Consider the following 12,078-nt stretch of genomic DNA (forward strand, 5'->3'; position numbering starts at 1 on the left):
TGGGAGAACTTGCACAACTGGTGGCTGACTAAATACTTTTTTTGCCCCACTGTAAATATGAGTAATAATAAATACACGCAGGGGGGCGTGTCTGCTGCACATATGCAGATTTGGTCATCATGGTTACCGTCCCTGAGCCGTCTGCTGATTGGCTGACCTCAGCAAGGTGACCTGTGATTGACTCCTCACACATGGTCGCCTATTGGTTGGGCGCTCAGGGAATGATAGCGCTTCCCCACATCCCGGTGCAATGCAGTTTTTTGACCCAAGTTCTGTACGCATTACCACAGGATGCGTCTCAATAAGGATATATTTTCCTTGTCTCCTTGTCTCCTTGTTTCCTTGGGTTGATCATGCATTGATCTGAAAAGACAGGATGGATGAGAGTGGGGATGTGTGGAAGTCTAGCAACCGAATGGTGGGTGTGTTTCCATCTGTCCAGCTCTTCTAGATATCAGTGACAAGGAGAAGGAGGCAACTTCAAAACATTGAGATTCACCCATGGTGAATGGATCAGTTAGCTTATGTGTACTGCAGTGGAGGCTTTGCCGAGAGGACAACGGGCTCCTAATAATGTCTGGAACGGCTCCTAATAATGTCTGGAACGGCTACTGATAATGTCTGGAACGGCTCCTGATAATGTCTGGAACGGCTACTAATAATGTCTGGAACGGCTCCTAATAATGTCTGGAACGGCTCCTAATAATGTCTGGAACGGCTCCTAATAATGTCTGGAACGGCTCCTAATAATGTCTGGAACGGCTCCTAATAATGTCTGGAACGGCTCCTAATAATGTCTGGAACGGCTCCTAATAATGTCTGGAACGGATCCTAATAATGTCTGGAACGGATCCTAATAATGTCTGGAACGGCGCTAATAGAAAATGGCATCAAAACATTGATGTATTTGATACCATTTCCACTCATATCCGGTCCTTCCATTACCATGAGCCCGTCCTCCTTCCATTACCATGAGCCCGTCCTCGATCCATTACCAGGAGCCCGTCCTCCTTCCATTACCATGAGCCCGTCCTCCATCCATTACCATGAGCCCGTCCTCCATCCATTACCATGAGCCCGTCCTCCATCCATTACCATGAGCCCGTCCTCCTTCCATTACCATGAGCCCGTCCTCCATCCATTACCATGAGCCCGTCCCCCATCCATTACCATGAGCCCATCCTCCATAATTCTGAGAACGTCCTCCATCCATTACCATGAGCCCGGCTCCCTGGTCCAACCATTACCATGAGCCTGTCCTCCCTGGTCCATCCATTACCATGAGCCCGGCTCCTGGTCCATCCATTACCATGAGCCGGATCCTCCATAATGTCTGAGCCCGTCCTAATGGAAAATGGCATCAAAACACACATGGAAACCATTTGATTGATGTATTTGGTCCATTTCCACTCATATCCGGTCCTTCCATTACCATGAGCCCGTCCTCCCTGGTCCATCCATTACCATGAGCCCGTCCTCCATCCATTACCATGAGCCTGTCCTCCCTGGTCCATCCATTACCATGAGCCCGTCCTCCATCCATTACCATGAGCCCGTCCTCCTTCCATTACCATGAGCCCGTCCTCCCTGGTCCATCCATTACCATGAGCCCGTCCTCCCTGGTCCATCCATTACCATGAGCCCGTCCTCCATCCATTACCATGAGCCCGTCCTCCATCCATTACCATGAGCCCGTCCTCCATCCATTACCATGAGCCCGTCCTCCATCCATTACCATGAGCCCGTCCTCCATCCATTACCATGAGCCCGTCCTCCATCCATTACCATGAGCCCGTCCTCCATCCATTACCATGAGCCCGTCCTCCCTGGTCCATCCATTAACATGAGCCCGTCCTCCCTGGTCCATCCATTACCATGAGCCCGTCCTCCCTGGTCCATCCATTACCATGAGCCCGTCCTCCATCCATTACCATGAGCCCGTCCTCCCTGGTCCATCCATTACCACGAGCCCCTCCTCCATCCATTACCATGAGCCCGTCCTCCCTGGTCCATCCATTACCATGAGCCCGTCCTCCATCCATTACCATGAGCCCGTCCTCCCTGGTCCATCCATTACCATGAGCCCGTCCTCCATCCATTACCATGAGCCCGTCCTCCCTGGTCCATCCATTACCATGAGCCCGTCCTCCATCCATTACCATGAGCCCGTCCATCCATTACCAGGAGCCCCTCCCTCCATCCATTACCATCCAGCCCGTCCTCCATCCATTACCATGAGCCCGTCCTCCCTGGTCCATCCATTACCATGAGCCCGTCCTCCATCCATTACCATGAGCCCGTCCTCCCGGTCCATCCATTACCACGAGCCCGTCCTCCCCGGTCCATCCATTACCATGAGCCCGTCCTCCCTGGTCCATCCATTACCACGAGCCCCTCCTCCATCCATTACCATGAGCCCGTCCTCCCTGGTCCATCCATTACCATGAGCCCGTCCTCCATCCATTACCATGAGCCCGTCCTCCCTGGTCCATCCATTACCATGAGCCCCTCCAGTCATTACCAGGAGCCCGTCCTCCCGGTCCATCCATTACCACGAGCCCGTCCTCCCCGGTCCATCCATTACCACGAGCCCGTCCTCCCCGGTCCATCCATTACCACGAGCCCCTCTATCCATTACCATGAGCCCGTCCTCCCCGCTCCAGCCATTACCAAATAAGGTGCCCCCGACCTCCTGTGGTGTGCTGATGGTCCGAGCAGGTTCCACTCACACGCTCCCTACTGGAGGAAAGGGGATAAGTGTGATATCATCAGAGGTGATTCATCGATGGGGTGAATGGCCTCGTGCTCCGAGCACTGCTTTACACGCATCTCTATTGCTTTCTGTTGTAGTGATACATTTACTCCACTGTAAGACTGTTGATAGGAGGGAAATGGCCTTTCACCCTCATTGAAGGAGAATGGGAGTCCTTTCCTTAATTCTCTGTTGGAGCCAGTAGGGGGCATGTGTGAGACTTTGTATAAAAAAAATGTTCATGATAGTTGGAGTCAGACACACACACACACACACACACACACACACACACACACACACACACACACACACACACACAGAAAGTGCTGTGTCACAAATGTAATTTCTGAGAGGTAATACATTTTTGATCACAGAACAGCACCTAAGGTGTCTCTGACAATGGAACATTGGGTCAGACAGTTACTCATTAGTTAGATTTATAATAGTATGTTTAATTGTTTTTGTGTGTGTGTAGGTGCATGTGTGTGTGTGTGTAGGTGCATGTGTGTGTGTAGGTGCATGTGTGTGTGTGTGTAGGTGCATGTGTGTGTGTGTGTAGGTGCATGTGTGTGTGTGTAGGTGTGTGTGTGTGTGTAGGTGCATGTATGTGTAGGTGCATGTGTGTGTGTAGGTGCATGTGTGTGTGTGTGTGTGTAGGTGCATGTGTGTGTGTAGGTGCATGTGTGTGTGTGTAGGTGCATGTGTGTGTGTAGGTGCATGTGTGTGTGTAGGTGCATGTGTGTGTGTAGGTGCATGTGTGTGTCTAGATGCATGTGTGTGTGTAGGTGCATGTGTGTGTAGGTGCATGTGTGTGTAGATGCATGTGTGTGTGTAGATGCATGTGTGTGGGTAGATGCATGTGTGTGGGTAGGTGCATGTGTGTGTGTAGGTGCATGTGTGTGTGTAGGTGCATGTGTGTGTGTAGGTGCATGTGTGTGTAGGTGCATGTGTGTGTAGGTGCATGTGTGTATGTTTGTGTAGGTGCATGTGTGTATGTGTGTGTAGGTGCATGTGTGTATGTGTGTGTAGGTGCATGTGTGTGTGTAGGTGCATGTGTGTGTGTAGGTGCATGTGTGTGTTGCACAATAACGTGTTTTGCTTTCAGCCTTTTCATTTCCTCTTTGAAGAGAAGACAATTAGATTTGCTCGGTAGGGAGGGAGGGAGGGAGAGAGAGAGAGGGAGGGAGGGAGAGGGAGAGAGAGGAGAAAGAGGGGAGAGAGGGGAGAGAGAGAGAGAGAGAGAGGAGAGAGAGAGAGAGAGAGTGGAAGGCAGAAAGAGAGTGAGGGAGAGAGATAGAGGAAGGCAGAAAGAGAGCGAGGGAGAGAGATAGAGGAAGGCAGAAAGAGAGCGAGGGAGAGAGAGAGAGGAAGGCAGAAAGAGAACGAGGGAGAGAGAGGAAGGCAGAAAGAGAGCGAGGGAGAGAGAGGAAGGCAGAAAGAGAGCGAGGGAGAGAGAGAGGAAGGCAGAAAGAGAGCGAGGGAGAGAGAGAGGAAGGCAGAAAAAGAGTGAGGGAGAGAGAGAGAGGAAGGCAGGACAGAGAGGAAGGCAGAAAGAGAGAGAAGAGAGGAAGGCAGAAAGAGAGAGAGAGGACAGAGGGAGAAGAGGAAGGCAGAAAGAGAGCGGAGAGAGAGAGGAGGCAGAGAGTGAGGGAGAGGGGACAGAAAGGGGAGAGAGAGAGTGAGGGGGAGGGAAAGAGGGGGACAGAGAAAGAGAGAGAGAGGGGGAGGGGGACAGAGAGGGAGGGAGAAAAAAGGGGGACAGAAAGGGAGGGAGAGAGGGGGACAGTGCTATGCCAATATCAGTGACAGTGCACTTCTGTTTCATGCCTTACATTCCGCTACTATACTATAACTACTACTATACTATAACTACTACTATACTACTAACTACTACTATACTACTAACTACTACTATACTACTAACTACTACTATACTACTACTACTATAACTACTACTATACTACTAACAACTACTATACTACTAACTACTACTATACTACTAACTACTACTATACCACTTACTACTACTATACTACCAACTACTACTATACTAATAACTACTACTATACTACTAACTACTACTATACTACTAACAACTACTATACTACCAACTACTACTACCAACTACTACTATACAACTAACTACTACTATAATACTAACTACTACTATACTACTAACAACTACTATACCACTTACTACTACTATACTACCAACTACTACTATACTACTAACTACTACTATACTACTATACTACTATACCACACTACCAACTGCTACTATACTACTAACTAATGCTATACTACTATCTACTACTGTACTACTAACAACTACTTGTAACGGTTTTGACTTGAGGTTATTATTTATAGGGGTGCCAGGTAGGTTGTGCCTACCAGAGAAAACATTAGTTTCTCCTTTTAGTTTGGGTGGGAATGAGTCCCATCTGGTCCGTCAAGTCTACACCAATACAAAGGACGTATGTAAAAGTCAGGATGGAAATAAACTTTTCATAAACCCTTAAAACATTGAAAAGAACTTCAAAAACAATTATATTCTGTTGCGTGGGTTGTATTAGCAACAACAATGATTACACATATATAATAATATCACAATGAGTTCTGGTTCCCCAGAAATGTCCTGTACCTCGGGCCTAAAAAGAGTCCTGCCCGGTAGAGTTCAGGGAACTCAAGTGACTTCTGTCACGCAATGTTTGTCCGTTCATTCCGTGTAGCATAAACCCAGTATTAATCATACCATCAATAGAACAATAAGTTTACCACAGAACTTTAAAGCGTATCACTCTTAATAAGTCCTCAACTACAACTAACAACATAAATCACAGTATACATCACATCAAAACAAATGAAATACCGTATACAAAAAGGTGGTAGTCAGTCGGTCAGTCAGACAATCCAATCCGCCAATAGATCTCCCGCGGAGAAAGGCCACGAAGAACGGAGAGGTGTAGTCCAGGGACGCAAAGAGTGGATCCGATCCTGGGTAAACTCTATTAGGCAACAAAACACACGTTTAACGGCAACAAAACAACGGAATAGAGAAGCTTCGGGAACTGAGGGTTGAACACATCCTCAGTCACGTCTCCATCACAACCCCTTTTTGCGCAGCTGATACTGGCTATTTAATTGGGAATTAAAGGGAAAGCGCCCTATTGGAAGGAGCTGCACTGAGACGGTTCAGAAAAATTCAGGGCCGTCACACACCCCCTCCCCTGGAAAAAGCCGACCATTGCCCTGGAAGGCACATCTTGGTCGGGGAAACCGAGAAAGGTCTCCTCATCACTTTCCTCTACAAAAAGATTCATTACTTTTTGGAGCTCACGCTCCTCAGCTGAGGAGTCACAGGCCTTAAGGTGCGAGACTTCTGGGTCTGGGAATCCGAGAAAAGTATCCTCACTATCCTCTTCAAAGATATCCAGGACCTTGCGGCGCTCAATCGCCTCAATTCCTCAGCCGAGGGTAACAGGCCTTAAGGCGTGAGACATGGACGATGCGCATATCTTCACCTGTGTCCTCTTTCACCACTCGGTAGTTCAAAGGGCCCATCTGCTCCACAATCCTATATGGTCCTTGCCATTTAGGAGCGAGCTTGGCCGAGAAGAATTGTTCAGCTTTCGAGTAAGGATGAGAGCGAAGCCACACCCGATCACGAAGCTGGCACTGCATGTCTCGTCTGTTCTTATCATAATTTCTCTTCTGCTTGAGTCGAGCTTGGATCATGTTCTTTGAGACAAGAGCTCTCAAGTCATGGAGATGGCCTACCTGGTCATAGCAAGCAGCGTCTGGAGTAAGCTGCTGGGGCTGTAGCACCATATCCAAGGGTCCTCGGAGAGGACGACTTAGGTTCAGCTCTGCAGGTGTGACTCCAGTGGACTCTTGCACAGCAGAATTCAGGGCAAATCGAAACTCATGAAGGTGCTTGTCCCAGTGTTTGTGCTGGGTCCCTACATAGGAAGCAATCATTGTCTTCAAGGTTCGATTTACTCTCTCAGTGAGATTGGTCTGTGGGTGATAGGCCGTGGTCAACTTCTGCCTCAGGTTCCATCTTTGGCAGGTCTCCTCAAAGAGATCAGAGACAAATTGGGAACCTCGATCAGACAGGATGTAATCAGGCACTCCCCAGCGAGTCAGGATCTCTTTCGTAAGGATGTTAGAGACGGTCCTTGCTGTGGCCTGACGCAGGGAAAAGAGTTCCACCCACTTTGAATAGTAATCAACAAAAACAAGTATGTACACATTCTGATTGGAGCTTTTAGGAAATGGACCCATCAAATCCACTCCTAACATTTCCCAAGGTCGGGTAACCACCGTTTGCTGCAACTTGCCAGCAGGCTTTCTACCTTCTGGTTTGTACATTTGACAAACCTGACAATTTCGGATGTGTGACTTCACATCCATGCTCAGATGTGGCCAGTAGAGTAACGCTTGCAACCGCTTGTAGGTTTTGAACCTGCCCAAATGACCAGCTAATGGGTCTTCATGGAAATGTTGAAGCAGTTGTAGGCGTAGAGTGTCCGGTATGTACATTTGGTAGAGTGTTCTGTGAGGTAGTTGTACGACTCGGTAGACTTTATCTTCAATGATGGTCAGCTTTGTGGTAGGATTGACCATCTTTTCTCCATCTTCCAGGATAGTCTGGTACAAAGCCTGTACTTCTGGATCATCCTGTTGAGCTTTCCATATTGCCTCATCAGAGATGGGAAAGTCTGTTTTGGGCGAGTCTCGACTGCTTGACAGGACAGTAGCACATGTAAGATCAGGGCCACCGTTATCACAAGTAGGAGCTCTGGACAAGGCATCTGGAACAGTGTTGTATTTTCCTTTCCTGTATTCCACTGCAAATGTGAACTCTTGCAACCGTAGAGCCCATCTTATGAGTCTGGTGCTTGGTTTGTTGGTCTTGAACACCCACACAAGGGAGGAATGGTCAGTGACCACAGTGAAGTGTCTTCCCTCCAAGTAGTACCTCCACTTTTCCAAAGCCCAGACCACTGCAAGGCACTCTTGCTCTGTTGTGGAGTAGTTCCGTTCTGCTCCATTCAATGTCCGACTGGCGAACGCTAGCACTTCTTCAGTGCCAAGTCCAGTCTGTTGGACTAGGACAGCACCAAGTCCAACATCACTTGCATCAGTGTAAACAACAAAAGGGCAATCAAAGTTGGGATGACCTAAAATGGGAGGTGTGACGAGATGTCGTTTCAGGGTTTCAAAGGAAGTCTGGCACTCTGCCGTCCATTGGAATTTCGCTCCTTTTCGCTTCATCGCGTTGAGGGGTTCTGCCACCTGGGAGAAGTTCGACACAAACCGATGGTACCATCCAGCCATACCAAGGAACCGTTGAAGGGCCTTGAGTGTGGTTGGCACAGGGAAGTCTTGTACAGCCTTTGTCTTTTCAGGATCCACATGAATGCCGTCGAAAGACACAATATGGCCAAGGAACTTCAGGAGGTTTGGCAGAAGTTGCTCTTCTTCATATTTAAGGTCAGACCAGCTTCTCTTAGCTTGTCCAACACTGCTTGAAGATCTTGAAAGTGTCTTTCTCTGTTCTGAGAGTAGATAATTATATCGTCCAGGTAGACGAAACAGATCTTCCCTTTGAGCTCACCTAACGCAATCTCCATGAGTCTTTGGAAAGTGGCAGGGGCATTCTTTAATCCAAAGGGCATCACCTTAACGGAAAACAAGCCCTCGGCACAGACAAACGCAGTCTTGTCCTTGCTTTCCTGGTCCATCTCAACCTGCCAATAACCACTATTGAGGTCAAGGGTAGTGAACACAACAGCGCCAGACAATGACTCCAGGATCTCATGGATGGTGGGAAGAGGATAGGCATCAGTCTGGGAAACATTGTTGGTCTTCCTATAGTCCACACAAAATCTAAGACCACCAGTCTTTTTTGGGATGAGGACAACAGGAGCAGCCCAGGGAGAGGAGGAACGTTCTATTATATCTTGGGTTAACATATCATTTATGAGTCCCTTTTGGATGATTAGCTTCGCTGGGGACAAACGATATGGCTTTTGCTTGATCGGCATTTCCTGTGTAAGGAATATTTTGTGCTTCAGGAGCCTGGTGCGTCCCAGCTTTGAAGTACATACATCAGCATTATTCTGCAGCTGTTCCAACAGCCTTAACTCCTCTGGCTGTTCCAGCTGAGCTCTTCTCACAGCCTGTAAAAGGAGATCGTCAGAAGGATTATCGAGGGTTAGTGGTACCGGAGCAATGGCAGAGAAGACTGCCACATTTGAACCCCAATCATGTAACTTCATAGCTTCTGATTGGAAGAAATGCTTCTCGCTCGGATTGTATGGAAACCAGTAGCAATTGTGTGCGATATCAATCTGGACACCACTGAAGTACATGAAATCAATTCCCAACACGACAGGAAAAGCAAGGTTCCTGGTTTGTAGGATAACAGAAGGAATCATATAGGAGCGGTTACACAGGCGGAACTCTACCTCACTCCATCCAAGGGGTCGTCTAGCCTCACCATCAGCCAGATAGAGTGGACCTTCTGTCCACGGCTTCAAGTTGTATTGTGGACCGTTAACCTCCTTCCACAGTTTCTCATTGAGCAGTGTGTAGGATGACCCGGTATCCAAGATGGCTCTTCCTGTCCATGGGCCTATGGACAGGGGTAACACCAGTTGGTGCGGTATTAACTGAAAGGAAGGGGATGTCGATGGGGGCGTAGGCAGTGACTCTTGGGGTTTCAGCTCTGGTTAAAGCACCCAGAGAAGGATGGTCATTGCTGCGAAGAGAGTTAGGTGTGTTGGCCTGTTGTGATTTGTGGTTTCTGGAAGGGTTTACTTGATACGGTCTTGGACATGTAGCTGAAGAATGTCCCTTTTGGCTACATCTCCAACAAAACATGAGAGGGGTCTTGGCTGGAGACTCTGGCTGTTGTTGAGGGTCTGTCTTGGGTAACTGTTTGGGTGTCTGTTTCTTTCTCTGGTCATATTGCTGTTGGCATTCTCTGTCCTTCTCAAACTGCTGTCCCAAGCGAACCAGTCCATCGACAGTGGTGACTCGTTCTCGGAGTTGACTGGCTAGTAGTGGGTTGATGTTCTTCAAGATCAATTTAATGACCTCTTCCTCCTCAATGCCAGGTTTCCACCTTCTGCACAGGGAGTGGTAACCGTATGCAAAGTCACGGATACTCTCTTTCTCTCCTTGTACTCGATTTCTGACTCTGTCTGCCAATTCATCTGTGTAGTCCTCAGATAGAAATGCAGAGGAAAACTTTGCCTCAAAGTCAGCCCAGGAGGTAGTGGTGAGACGTGCCACATCCCACCAGTCTCGAGCTGTCCCATGCAACACATTCCTCAATGTGGCAAGGAGTTCTTCGTCAGCCAGGGGATTGAGGGCAAGAAAGTCACGACATCTTTCTAGATACATTAGCGGATCAGGACTGTCATCTTTTTCCCAAAGGTGGGAAATTGCAATTTAATGGGCATCGCCCCCACATGACGTCTACTCAAATCACCATGAACAAACGAGCTAGGAGGGATTGAGGAAGTAGAGGGGAGGGCGTTATCGGACAATGAAAATGAACACCAGGATGCATGGTGGATTGCATCCTGCAAGGGGTGGCTGCAGCATGGCCTGGTCTTGGCTGTTCAGAGGTGCCAGCTTGGCCCTCAGTGGTCTGAACTGAAGTGGACACCAGGGAAACTCTGTGTAAGGAGTTGTGCCTAATGGAGGCCATGTCCACAGACACGTCATCCAACATTTTAACACAATTAGAGAGCTCTGTCTGCAAGTGGTCTACAGTGTTAACCATGGGAGAAAAAACATAATTAACGTCCTTGAGGACCTCAGTGTGGTGATGTTGCAGGCGCCATTGGAGAGTGGCAGTGAGTTGGTTTCGTTGGTAGTCAAACTGCCTGTCCATGGCACCAGTCATTTCCCGTCTTCCACTCTCACTGAGCTCTGTCAGCGTGTGGGTTAGAGTGCTCAGTGAGTTTCTGAATTCCATGGCACTCTGTTGTTGCTCTTCCCTCAGACATTTGAATTTATGGTGGATAAGAGTTTGGAGATGTTGTTGAGTCCGACGAATATCAAGGATGTCACCTTGAAGTTGTAAGACTACAACCTCTGGAGATAAACCAGACAATGGAGGAAGGTTGGGTGTCAGAGGGAGGACTAGCTCAGTACTTCCACACAGATCCATGTCAATAAGTGAGTAACTGGTTAGACCTCCTGTGGCCTGTGGCTCAGGCCGAGCATTCAGATTCCCAGGGCTCTGGCCCAAATCAACTCCATTATCTCCATTCACATTATGATTTGTATTGTCAGCTTGATGGTCAGAATGGCCCTGTGTATTCCCATTGACAGGTATGACATGGATGAGCACATTATCTTGGGGTGAATCCATTGTTTTAATTCCACACAAAATATTTGCTTTGGTTAGTTCTCAATGTTGAGCTGTCCCATCTGGGGTGCCATTTTTTATGTAACGGTTTTGACTTGAGGTTATTATTTATAGGGGTGCCAGGTAGGTTGTGCCTACCAGAGAAAACATTAGTTTCTCCTTTTAGTTTGGGTGGGAATGAGTCCCATCTGGTCCGTCAAGTCTACACCAATACAAAGGACGTATGTAAAAGTCAGGATGGAAATAAACTTTTCATAAACCCTTAAAACATTGAAAAGAACTTCAAAAACAATTATATTCTGTTGCGTGGGTTGTATTAGCAACAACAATGATTACACACATATATAATAATATCACAATGAGTTCTGGTTCCCCCAGAAATGTCCTGTACCTCGGGCCTAAAATGAGTCCTGCCCGGTAGAGTTCAGGGAACTCAAGTGACTTCTGTCACGCAATGTTTGTCCGTTCATTCCGTGTAGCATAAACCCAGTATTAATCATACCATCAATAGAACAATAAGTTTACCACAGAACTTTAAAGCGTATCACTCTTAATAAGTCCTCAACTACAACTAACAACATAAATCACAGTATACATCACATCAAAACAAATGAAATACCGTATACAAAAAGGTGGTAGTCAGTCGGTCAGTCAGACAATCCAATCCGCCAATAGATCTCCCGCGGAGAAAGGCCACGAAGAACGGAGAGGTGTAGTCCAGGGACGCAAAGAGTGGATCCGATCCTGGGTAAACTCTATTAGGCAACAAAACACACGTTTAACGGAATAGAGAAGCTTCGGGAACTGAGGGTTGAACACATCCTCAGTCACGTCTCCATCACAACCCCCTTTTTGCGCAGCTGATACTGGCTATTTAATTGGGAATTAAAGGGAAAGCGCCCTATTGGAAGGAGCTGCACTGAGACGGTTCAGAAAA

Source organism: Oncorhynchus gorbuscha, linkage group LG19 (assembly GCF_021184085.1).
Source record: "Oncorhynchus gorbuscha isolate QuinsamMale2020 ecotype Even-year linkage group LG19, OgorEven_v1.0, whole genome shotgun sequence".
NCBI lineage: Eukaryota > Metazoa > Chordata > Actinopteri > Salmoniformes > Salmonidae > Oncorhynchus > Oncorhynchus gorbuscha.